Below are 12,913 nucleotides of genomic sequence, written 5' to 3'. Positions count from 1 at the left end.
ATCAGAAGGAGTCTATGGGTATGTGTAGAAAGCCCAAGATCAAGAAATCTTTGGCCAGAAATATGTTCAAAAGGTCAGATATGGACATCTATTTGGCTTATGAAGCATCAGACGGAGTCTATGAGTATGTATAGAAAGCCCAAGTTCGAGGACTCTTTGGCCAGAAATACATTCCTTGGGTCAAAAATGGACTTCTGTATGGCTGACATAACATCAGAAAGAGTCAACGAGTATATATGGAAAGGTCAAGTTTCGAGTACTCCCTGGCCAGAAAAAAATTCAGTATGTCAAATATGGACTTTTGACAGGATGATATAACATCCAAAGATATCAATCTGAATGTATATTATTAATCTTTTTGGACTCTTTGGCCAGAAATATGTTCACTAGGTCAAAAGGGGATATAGCTGTTTTATCATCAGAAGGAGTCTATAACTTTATATAGTTTGAAAAATTTTGAGGACCCTTTGACCAGAAATAAGTTCAAAAGGTCAGATATGGATATCTATATGGCTTATGAAGCATCAGAAGGAGTGTATGGGTATGTTTAGAAAGCCCAAGATCAAGAACTCTTTGGCCAGAAATATGTTCAGGAGGTCAAAAGGGGCCCTCTCTATAGCTGCTTTGTCATCAAAAGGGGTCTTTAACTTTATATAGTTTGAAAAATTTTGAGGACACTTTGACCACAAATAAGTTCAAAAGGTCAGATATGGACATCTATATGACTTATGAAGCATCAGAAGGAGTCTATGGGTATGTGTAGAAAGCCCAAGATCAAGAACTCTTTGGCCAGAAATATGTTCAGGAGGTCAAAAGGGGCCTTCTCTATAGCTGCTTTATCATCAAAAGGAGTCTTTAACTTTATATAGTTTGAAAAATTTTGAGGACACTTTGACCACAAATAAGTTCAAAAGGTCAGATATGGACATCTATATGGCTTATGAAGCATCAGAAGGAGTCTATGGGTATGTGTAGAAAGCCCAAGATCAAGAAATCTTTGGCCAGAAATATGTTCAAAAGGTCAGATATGGACATCTATATGGCTTATGAAGCATCAGACGGAGTCTATGAGTATGTATAGAAAGCCCAAGTTCGAGGACTCTTTGGCCAGAAATACATTCCTTGGGTCAAAAATGGACTTCTGTATGGCTGACATAACATCAGAAAGAGTCAACGAGTATATATGGAAAGGTCAAGTTTCGAGTACTCCCTGGCCAGAAAAAAATTCAGTATGTCAAATATGGACTTTTGACAGGATGATATAACATCCAAAGATATCAATCTGAATGTATATTATTAATCTTTTTGGACTCTATATGGCTTATGAAGCATCAGAAGGAGTCTATGGGTATGTGTAGAAAGCCCAAGATTAAGAACGCTTTGGCCAGAAATATGTTCAGGAGGTCAAAAGGGGCCTTCTCTATAGCTGCTTTATCATCCAAAGGAGTCTTTAACTTTATATAGTTTGAAAAATTTTGAGGACACTTTGACCACAAATAAGTTCAAAAGGTCAGATGTGGACATCTATATGGCATATGAAGCATCAGAAGGAGTCTATGGGTATGTGTAGAAAGCCCAAGATCAAGAACGCTTTGGCCAGAAATATGTTCAGGAGGTCAAAAGGGGCCTTCTCTATAGCTGCTTTATCATCCAAAGGAGTCTTTAACTTTATATAGTTTGAAAAATTTTGAGGACACTTTGACCACAAATAAGTTCAAAAGGTCAGATATGGACATCTATATGGCTTATGAAGCATCAGAAGGAGTCTATGGGTATGTGTAGAAAGCCCAAGATCAAGAAATCTTTGGCCAGAAATATGTTCAAAAGGTCAGATATGGACATCTATATGGCTTATGAAGCATCAGACGGAGTCTATGAGTATGTATAGAAAGCCCAAGTTCGAGGACTCTTTGGCCAGAAATACATTCCTTGGGTCAAAAATGGACTTCTGTATGGCTGACATAACATCAGAAAGAGTCAACGAGTATATATGGAAAGGTCAAGTTTCGAGTACTCCCTGGCCAGAAAAAAATTCAGTATGTCAAATATGGACTTTTGACAGGATGATATAACATCCAAAGATATCAATCTGAATGTATATTATTAATCTTTTTGGACTCTTTGGCCAGAAATATGTTCACTAGGTCAAAAGGGGATATAGCTGTTTTATCATCAGAAGGAGTCTATAACTTTATATAGTTTGAAAAATTTTGAGGACCCTTTGACCAGAAATAAGTTCAAAAGGTCAGATATGGATATCTATATGGCTTATGAAGCATCAGAAGGAGTGTATGGGTATGTTTAGAAAGCCCAAGATCAAGAACTCTTTGGCCAGAAATATGTTCAGGAGGTCAAAAGGGGCCCTCTCTATAGCTGCTTTGTCATCAAAAGGAGTCTTTAACTTTATATAGTTTGAAAAATTTTGAGGACACTTTGACCACAAATAAGTTCAAAAGGTCAGATATGGACATCTATATGGCTTATGAAGCATCAGAAGGAGTCTATGGGTATGTGTAGAAAGCCCAAGTTCGAGGACTCTTTGGCCAGAAATATGTTTCTTGTGTCAAATATGGACTCATATGGCTGACGTAACATCAGAAAGAATCAATGAGTATATATGGAAAGGTCAAGCTTCGATGGACTTTTGTCAGGATGTCATAACATCTGAAGATATCAATCTGAATGTATAGTATTAATCTTTTAGGACTCTTTGGCCAGAAATATGTTCAGTAGCTCAAAAGGGGACCTCTGAATAGCTGATTCAGCTGCATCAGGAGTCAATGAGTATGTACAGAAATCGAGGACTCTTTGGCCAGAAATATTTTACTTTGGTCAAATATGGACTTCTGTATGGCTGACTTTACATCAGGAGTCGAAGAGTATGTATATATAGTTAACATCAGTTGACTGAATGTATAATTAAGGTTAATGTGCAGTGAAGGAAAATCATTGCACTAGCATTGCTTTACAATGGACACAATTAAGTAACTCATTCGGTTGGGCAAGATAGAATGCACTGAAGAATAAACATATAGATAATGCACTTTTCTCATTGCATTGCACACCAGATCTAACTCCTTTCCCATGTTCATTAAAGAGATAACATTTATGTTGTTGCATTGCATTGCACAAAACGAACTAACGTTGTGCATTGAAGAATAACATATAGGCTATGCACTTATTGCATTGCATTACACAGCAGATCTAACTCCTTCCCATGTTCATTAAAGAGATAACATTTATGTTGTTGCATTGCATTGCAGAAACGATCTAACGTTGTGCACTGAACAATAACATATAGGCTAGGCACATCTTGCATTGCATTGCACACTAGAACTAAATAATTCCCATGTTCATTAAAGAGATAATATCTGTTTGTTGCATTGCATTGCTCAAAGGATCTATGTGCAATGAAGACTAATAACGGCTATGCAATTCTTGCATTACATTGCACACCAGAACTAACTCCTTCAAATGTTCATTAAAGAGATAACATTTTGCATTGCATTACACAAACGATCTAACGTTGTGCATTGAAGAGTAACATAGGCTATACACTTTTTGCATTGCATTGCATTGCACACCAGATCTAACTCCTTCCCATGTTCAGTAAAGAGATAACATGTTGCATTGCATTGCACAAATGATCTAACGTTGTGCACTGAAGAGTAACATAGGCTATGCACTTTTCGCATTGCATTTCAAACCAGATCTAACTCCTTCCTATGTTCAGTAAAGAGATAACATGTTGCATTGCATTACTCAAACGATCTAACGTTGTGCATTGAAGAATAACATATAGGCTATATACATGAATTGTATTGCATTGCACTCCCGAACTATCTCCTTCCTAGGTTCATTAAAGAGATAATATATGTTGTTGCTTTGCACAAACGATCTAACGTTGTATATTGAAGAGTAACATAGGCTATGCACTTTTTGCATTGCACACCAGATCTAACTCCTTCCCATGTTCAGTAAAGAGATAACATGTTGCATTGCATTGCACAAACGATCTAACGTTGTGCATTGAAGAGTAACATAGGCTATGCACTTTTTGCATTGCACTGCATTGCACACCAGATCTAACTCCTTCCCATGTTCAGTAAAGAGATAACATGTTTGCATTGCATTTCACAAACGATCTAACGTTGTGCACTGAAGAGTATTGTTCATTAAAGGGATAAGTTGCATTGCATTGCACTGCACAAACGATCTAACGTTGTGCATTGAAGAATAACATTTATGAACTTTTTGCATTGCATTGCATTGCACACCAGAACTAACTCCATCAAATGTTTATTACAGAGATAACATTTTGCATTGCATTGCACAAATGATCTAACGGTGTGCATTGAAGAATAACATAGGTTGTGCACTTTACGCATTGCATTGCAAACCAGATCTAACTCCTTCCCATGTTCAGTAAAGACATAACATGTTGCATTGCATTACTCAAACGATCTAACTTTGTGCATTGAAGAATAACATATAGGCTATATACATGAATTGTACTGCATTGCACTCCCGAACTATCTCCTTCCTATGTTCATTAAAGAGATAATATATGTTATGCAACATTGCATTGCTTTGCACAAACGATCTAACGTTGTGCATTGAAGAGTAACATAGGCTATGCACTTTTTGCATTGCATTGCATACCAGAACTAACTCCTTCAAAGGTCTAACGTTGTGCACTGAAGAGTAACATAGGCTGTGCACTTTTTGCATTGCACTGCATTGCACACCAGATCTAACTCCTTCCCATGTTCAGTAAAGAGATAACATGTTGCATTGAATTGCACAAATGATCTAATGTTGTGCATTGAAGAGTAACATAGCCTATGCACTTTTTGCATTGCATTGCATTGCACACCAGAACTTACACCTTCCCATGTTCATTAAATGGATAACAAGTTGCATTGCAATGCACTGCACAAACGATCTAACGTTGTGCATTGAAGAATAACATTTATGAACTTTTTGCATTGCATTGCATTGCACACCAGAACTAACTCCTTCAAATGTTTATTACAGAGATAACATTTTGCATTGCATTGCACAAATGATCTAACGGTGTCTATTGAAGAGTAACACAGGCTATGCACTTTTTGCATTGCATTGCATTGCACACAAGATCTAACTCCGTCCCATGTTCAGTAAAGAGATAACATGTTGCATTGCATTGCACAAATGATCTAACGTTGTGCATTGAAGAATAACATATAGGCTATATGCATGCATTGTATTGCATTGCACACCCGATCTAAGTCCTTCCCATGTTCAGTAAAGAGATAACATGTTGCATTGCATTGCACAAATGATCTAACGTTGTGCACTGAAGAGTAACATAGGCTATGCACTTGTTGCATTGCACTGCATTGCACACCAGATCTAACTCCTTCCTATGTTCAGTAAAGAGATAACATGTTGCATTGCATTACTCAAACGATCTAACGTTGTGCATTGAAGAATAACATATAGGCTATATACATGAATTGTATTGCATTGCACTCCCGAACTATCTCCTTCCTAGGTTCATTAAAGAGATAATATATGTTGTTGCTTTGCACAAACGATCTAACGTTGTATATTGAAGAGTAACATAGGCTATGCACTTTTTGCATTGCACACCAGATCTAACTCCTTCCCATGTTCAGTAAAGAGATAACATGTTGCATTGCACAAACGATCTAACGTTGTGCATTGAAGAGTAACATAGGCTATGCACTTTTTGCATTGCACACCAGATCTAACTCCTTCCCATGTTCAGTAAAGAGAGAACATGTTGCATTGCATTGCACAAACGATCTAACATTGTGCACTGAAGAGTATTGTTCATTAAAGGGATAAGTTGCATTGCATTGCACTGCACAAACGATCTAACGTTGTGCATTGAAGAATAACATTTATGAACTTTTTGCATTGCATTGCATTGCACACCAGAACTAACTCCTTCAAATGTTTATTACAGAGATAACATTTTGCAATGCATTGCACAAATGATCTAACGGTGTCCATTGAAGAGTAATATAGGCTATGCACTTTTTGCATTGCATTGCATAGCACACAAGATCTAACTCCGTCCCATGTTCAGTAAAGACATAACATGTTGCATTGCATAGCAAAAACGATCTAACGTTGTGCATTGAAGAATAACATTTATGCATTTTTGCATTGCATTGCACACCAGATCTAACTCCTTCCCATGTTCAATAAAGAGATAACATGTTGCATTGCATTACTCAAACGATCTAACGTTGTGCATTGAAGAATAACATTTATGCACTTTTTGCATTGCATTGCACACCAGAACTAACTCCATCAAATATTTATTAAAGAGATAACATTTTGCATTGCATTGCACAAATGATCTAACGTTGTGCATTGAAGAATAACATAGGTTGTGCACTTTACGCATTGCATTGCAAACCAGATCTAACTCCTTCCCATGTTCAGTAAAGACATAACATGTTGCATTGCATTACTCAAACGATCTAACGTTGTGCATTGAAGAATAACATATAGGCTATATACATGAATTGTACTGCATTGCACTCCCGAACTATCTCCTTCCTATGTTCATTAAAGAGATAATATATGTTATGCAACATTGCATTGCTTTGCACAAACGATCTAACGTTGTGCATTGAAGAGTAACATAGGCTATGCACTTTTTGCATTGCATTGCATACCAAAACTAACTCCTTCAAAGGTTTATTAAAGAGATACAATTTTGCATTGCATTGCACAAACGATCTAACATTGTGCATTTAAGTTTAACATAGGCTATACACTTTTTGCATTGCATTGCATACCAGAACTAACTCCTTCAAAGGTTTATTAAAGAGATACAATTTTGCATTGCATTGCACAAATGATCTAACGTTGTGCACTGAAGAGTAACATAGGCTATGCACTTTTTGCATTGCACTGCATTGCACACCAGATCTAACTCCTTCCCATGTTCAGTAAAGAGATAACATGTTGCATTGAATTGCACAAATGATCTAATGTTGTGCATTGAAGAGTAACATAGGCTATGCACTTTTTGCATTGCATTGCATTGCACACCAGAACTTACACCTTCCCATGTTCATTAAAGGGATAACAAGTTGCATTGCAATGCACTGCACAAACGATCTAACGTTGTGCATTGAAGAATAACATTTATGAACTTTTTGCATTGCATTGCATTGCACACCAGAACTAACTCCTTCAAATGTTTATTACAGAGACAACATTTTGCATTGCATTGCACAAATGATCTAACGGTGTCTATTGAAGAGTAACACAGGCTATGCACTTTTTGCATTGCATTGCATTGCACACCCGATCTAAGTCCTTCCCATGTTCAGTAAAGAGATAACATGTTGCATTGCATTGCACAAATGATCTAACGTTGTGCACTGAAGAGTAACATAGGCTATGCACTTGTTGCATTGCACTGCATTGCACAACAGATCTAACTCCTTCCTATGTTCAGTAAAGAGATAACATGTTGCATTGCATTGCACAAATGATCTAACGTTGTGCACTGAAGAGTAACATAGGCTATGCACTTGTTGCATTGCACTGCATTGCACACCAGATCTAACTCCTTCCTATGTTGCATTGCACAAATGATCTAATGTTGTGCATTGAAGAGTAACATAGGCTATGCACTTTTTGCATTGCACACCAGATATAACTCCGTCCCATGTTCAGTAAAGAGATAACATGTTGCATTGCTTTGCACAAACGATCTAAAGTTGTGCATTGAAGAATAACATAGGCTATGCACTTTTTGCATTGCACACCAGATCTAACTCCTTCCCATGTTCAGTAAAGAGAAAACATGTTGCATTGCATTGCACAAATGATCTAACGTTGTGCACTGAAGAGTAACATAGGCTATGCACTTTTTGCATTGCACTGCATTGCACACCAGATCTAACTCCTTCCCATGTTCAGTAAAGAGATAACATGTTTGCATTGCATTGTACAAATGATCTAACGGTGTCCATTGAAGAGTAACATAGGCTATGCCCTTTTTGCATTGCATTGCACACCAGAACTAACTCCTTCCCATGTTCATTAAAGGGATAACAAGTTGCATTGCATTGCACAAACGATCTAACGTTGTGCACTGAAGAATAACTTTATGCACTTTTTGCATTGCATTGCATTAGATTGCATTGCACACCAGAACTAACTCCTTCCTATGTTCAGTAAAGAGATAACATGTTGCATTGCATTGCACAAACGATCTAACGTTGTGCATTGAAGAATAACATTTATGCACTTTTTGCATTGCATTGCATTGCACACCAGAACTAACTCCTTCAAATGTTTATTACAGAGATAACATTTTGCATTGCATTGCACAAAAGATCTAACTTTGTGCATTGAAGAATAACATAGGTTGTGCACTTTTCGCATTGCATTGCACACCAGATCTAACTCCTTCCCATGTTCAGTAAAGAGATAACATGTTGCATTGCATTACTCAAACGATCTAACGTTGTGCATTGAAGAATAACATATAGGCTATATGCATGAACTATACTGCATTGCACACCAGAACTAACTCCTTCCTATGTTCAGTAAAGAGATAACATGTTGCATTGCATTGCAAAACGATCTAACGTTGTGCATTGAAGAATAACATTTATGCACTTTTTGCATTGCATTGCATTGCACACCAGAACTAACTCCTTCAAATGTTTATTACAGAGATAACATTTTGCATTGCATTGCACAAAAGATCTAACTTTGTGCACTGAAGAATAACATAGGTTGTGCACTTTTCGCATTGCATTGCACACCAGATCTAACTCCTTCCCATGTTCAGTAAAGAGATAACATGTTGCATTGCATTGCACAAACGATTTAACGTTGTGCACTGAAGAATAACTTTATGTACTTTTTGCATTGCATTGCACACCAGAAATAACTCCTTCCCATGTTCAGTAAAGAGATAACATGTTGCATTGCATTACTCAAACGATCTAACGTTGTGCATTGAAGAATAACATATAGGCTATATGCATGAACTGTACTGCATTGCACTCCCGAACTAACTCCTTCCTATGTTCATTAAAGAGATAACATGTTGCATTGCATTGCACAAACGATTTAACGTTGTGCACTGAAGAATAACTTTATGCACTTTTTGCATTGCATTGCACACCAGAAATAACTCCTTCCCATGTTCAGTAAAGAGATAACATGTTGCATTGCATTGCACAAACGATTTAACGTTGTGCATTGAAGAATAACATTTATGCACTTTTTGCATTGCATTGCACACCAGAACTAACTCCTTCAAATGTTTATTACAGAGATAACATTTTTTCATTGCATTGCACAAACGATCTAACGTTGTGCATTGAAGAGTAACATAGGCTATGCACTTTTTTTGTATTGCACTGGATTGCACACCAGATCTAACTCCTTCCCATTTTCAGTAAAGAGATAACATATGTTCTGCAACATTGCATTGCTTTGCACAAACGATCTAACGTTGTCCACATACAAAGGGCCCCTTTTGACCTCCTGAACCCATTTCTGGCCAAAGAGTCCTTGATCTTGGGCTTTCTACACATACTCATAGACTCCTTCTGATGCTTCATAAGCCATATACATGTCCATATCTGACCTTTTGAACTTATTTGTGGTCAAAGTGTCCTCAAAATTTTTCAAACTATATAAAGTTATAGACTCCTTTCGATGATAAATCAGCTATACAGAGGGCCCCTTTTGACCTCCTGAACCTATTTCTGGCCAAAGAGTTCTAAAAGATTAATACAATACATTCAGACTGATATCGTCGGATGTTATATCATCCTGTCAAAAGTCCATATTTGACATACTGAATTTATTTCTGGCCAAGGAGTACTCGAAACTTGACCTTTCCATATATAGTCGTTGACTCTTTCTGATGTTACGTCAGCCATACAGAAGTCCATTTTTGACCCAAGGAATGTATTGCTGGCCAAAGAGTCCTTGATCTTGGGCTTTCTATACATACTCATAGACTCCTTCTGATGCTTCATAAGCCATATAGATGTCCATATCTGACCTTTTGAACTTATTTGTGGTCAAAGTGTCCTCAAAATTTTTCAAACTATATAAACTTATAGACTCCTTTTGATGATAAATCAGCTATACAGAGGGCCCCTTTTGACCTCCTGAACCTATTTCTGGCCAAAGAGTCCACAATCTTGGGCTTTCTATGCATACTCATAGACTCCTTCTGATGCTTCATAAGCCATATACATGTCCATATATGACCTTTTGAACTTATTTGTGGTCAAAGTGTCCTCAAAATTTTTCAAACTATAAAAAGTTATAGACTCCTTTTGATGATAAATCAGCTATACAGAGGGCCCCTTTTGACCTCCTGAACCTATTTCTGGCCAAAGAGTCCTCGATCTTGGGCTTTCTATACAAACTCATAGACTCCTTCTGATGCTTCATAAGCCATATACATGTCCATATCTGACCTTTTGAACTTATTTGTGGTCAAAGTGTCCTAAAATTTTTTCAAACAATATAAAGTTATAGACTCCTTTTGATGATAAATCAGCTATACATAGGTCCCCTTTTGACCTCCTGAACATATTTCTGGCCAAAGAGTTCTAAAAGATTAATACAATACATTCAGATTGATATCGTCGGATGTTATATCATCCTGTCAAAGGTCCATATTTGACATACTGAATTTATTTCTGGCCAAGGAGTACTCGAAACTTGACCTTTCCATATATACTCGTTGACTCTTTCTGATGTTACGTCAGCCATACAGAAGTCCATTTTTGACCCAAGGAATGTATTGCTGGCCAAAGAGTCCTTGATCTTGGGCTTTCTATACATACTCATAGACTCCTTCTGATGCTTCATAAGCCATATAGATGTCCATATCTGACCTTTTGAACTTATTTGTGGTCAAAGTGTCCTCAAAATTTTTCAAACTATATAAAGTTATAGACTCCTTTTGATGATAAATCAGCTATACAGAGGGCCCCTTTTGACCTCCTGAACCTATTTCTGGCCAAAGAGTCCACAATCTTGGGCTTTCTATGCATACTCATAGACTCCTTCTGATGCTTCATAAGCCATATACATGTCCAAACTCTTTCATAAGCCATATACATGTCCATATCTGACCTTTTGAACTTATTTGTGGTCAAAGTGTCCTCAAAATTTTTCAAACTATATAAAGTTATAGACTCCTTTTGATGATAAATCAGCTATACAGAGGGCCCCTTTTGACCTCCTGAACCTATTTCTGGCCAAAGAGTCCTCGATCTTGGGCTTTCTATACATACTCACAGACTCCTTCTGATGCTTCATAAGCCATATAGATGTCCATATCTGACCTTTTGAACTTATTTGTGGTCAAAGTGTCCTCAAAATGTTTCAAACTATATAAAGTTATAGACTCCTTTTGATGATAAATCAGCTATACAGAGGGCCCCTTTTGACCTCCTGAACCTATTTCTGGCCAAAGAGTCCTCGATCTTGGGCTTTCTATACATACTCATAGACTCTTTCTGATGCTTCATAAGCCATATAGATGTCCATTTCTGACCTATTGAACTGATTTGTGGTCAAAGTGTCCTCAAAATTTTTCAAACTATATAAAGTTGTAGACTCCTTTTGATGATAAATCAGCTATACGGAGGGCCCCTTTTGACCCAGTGAACCTATTTCTGGCCAAAGAGTCCTCGAACTTGGGCTTTCTATACATACTCATAGACTCCTTCTGATGCTTCATAAGCCATATAGATGTCCATATCTGACCTTTTTTACTTATTTGTGGTCAAAGTGTCCTCGAAATTTTTCAAACTATATAAAGTTGTAAACTCCTTTTGATGATAAATCAGCTATACAGAGGGCCCCTTTTGACCCCGTGAACCTATTTCTGGCCAAAGAGTCCTCGATCTTGGGCTTTCTATACATACGCATAGACTCCTTCTGATGCTTCATAAGCCATATAGATGTCCATATCTGACCTTTTGAACTTATTTGTGGTCAAAGTTTCCTCAAAAATTTTCAAACTATATAAAGTTATAGACTCCTTTTGATGATAAATCAGCTATACAGAGGGCCCCTTTTGACCTCGTGAACCTATCTCTGGCCAAAGAGTCCTTAAAGATTAACACTATACATTCAGATTGATATCTTCGGATGCTATATCATCCTGACAAAAGTCCATATTTGACAAACTGAATTTTTTTCTGGTCAAAGAGTCTAAACTTGACCTTTCTATATATACTCGTTGACTCTTTCTAATGTCACGTCATCCATACAGAAGTCCATTATTGACCCAAGGAACATATTTTTGGCCAAAGAGTTCTCAATCTTGAACTTTCTATATATACTCATAGACTCTTTCTGATTCTTCATAAGCTATATGAAGTCCATATCTGTCCATATTGAAAATATTTTTGGCAAGAAGTTAACTTACTAAATACTCATAGACTTCTTCTGATGATACATCACTTTAACAGGTGTCCATAACATCGACCCTCTGAATATATTTTTGGCCAAAGAATCATTGAACATTAACGCTCTATACATATTGACTCAAGAGTCAAAATTTGACCACTTTTGGTCTGATTTTTCATCAGAAGGAGTCTATAATTTTACATAGTTTAAAAACTTTTGAGGAGCCTTTGACCAGAAATAATAATAGGTCATATATGGACATATATATGGCTTATGAAGAATCAGAAGGAGACAATGAGTAATGTATAGAAAGTTCAAGATTGAGGACTCTTTGGCCAGAAATATGTTCCTTAGGTCAATTATGGACTTCTGTATGGCTGATGTAACATCAGATGGAGTCAACGAGTATGTATAGAAAGGTCAAGTTTCGAGTACTCTTAGGCATGAAATATGTTCAGTAGTTCAAAAAGGGGCCTCT

The sequence above is a fragment of the Abramis brama genome (genome assembly GCF_963993115.1).
Source record: "Abramis brama genome assembly, chromosome: 13".
NCBI lineage: Eukaryota > Metazoa > Chordata > Actinopteri > Cypriniformes > Leuciscidae > Abramis > Abramis brama.
Note: the sequence above shows the minus strand (reverse complement) of the source record.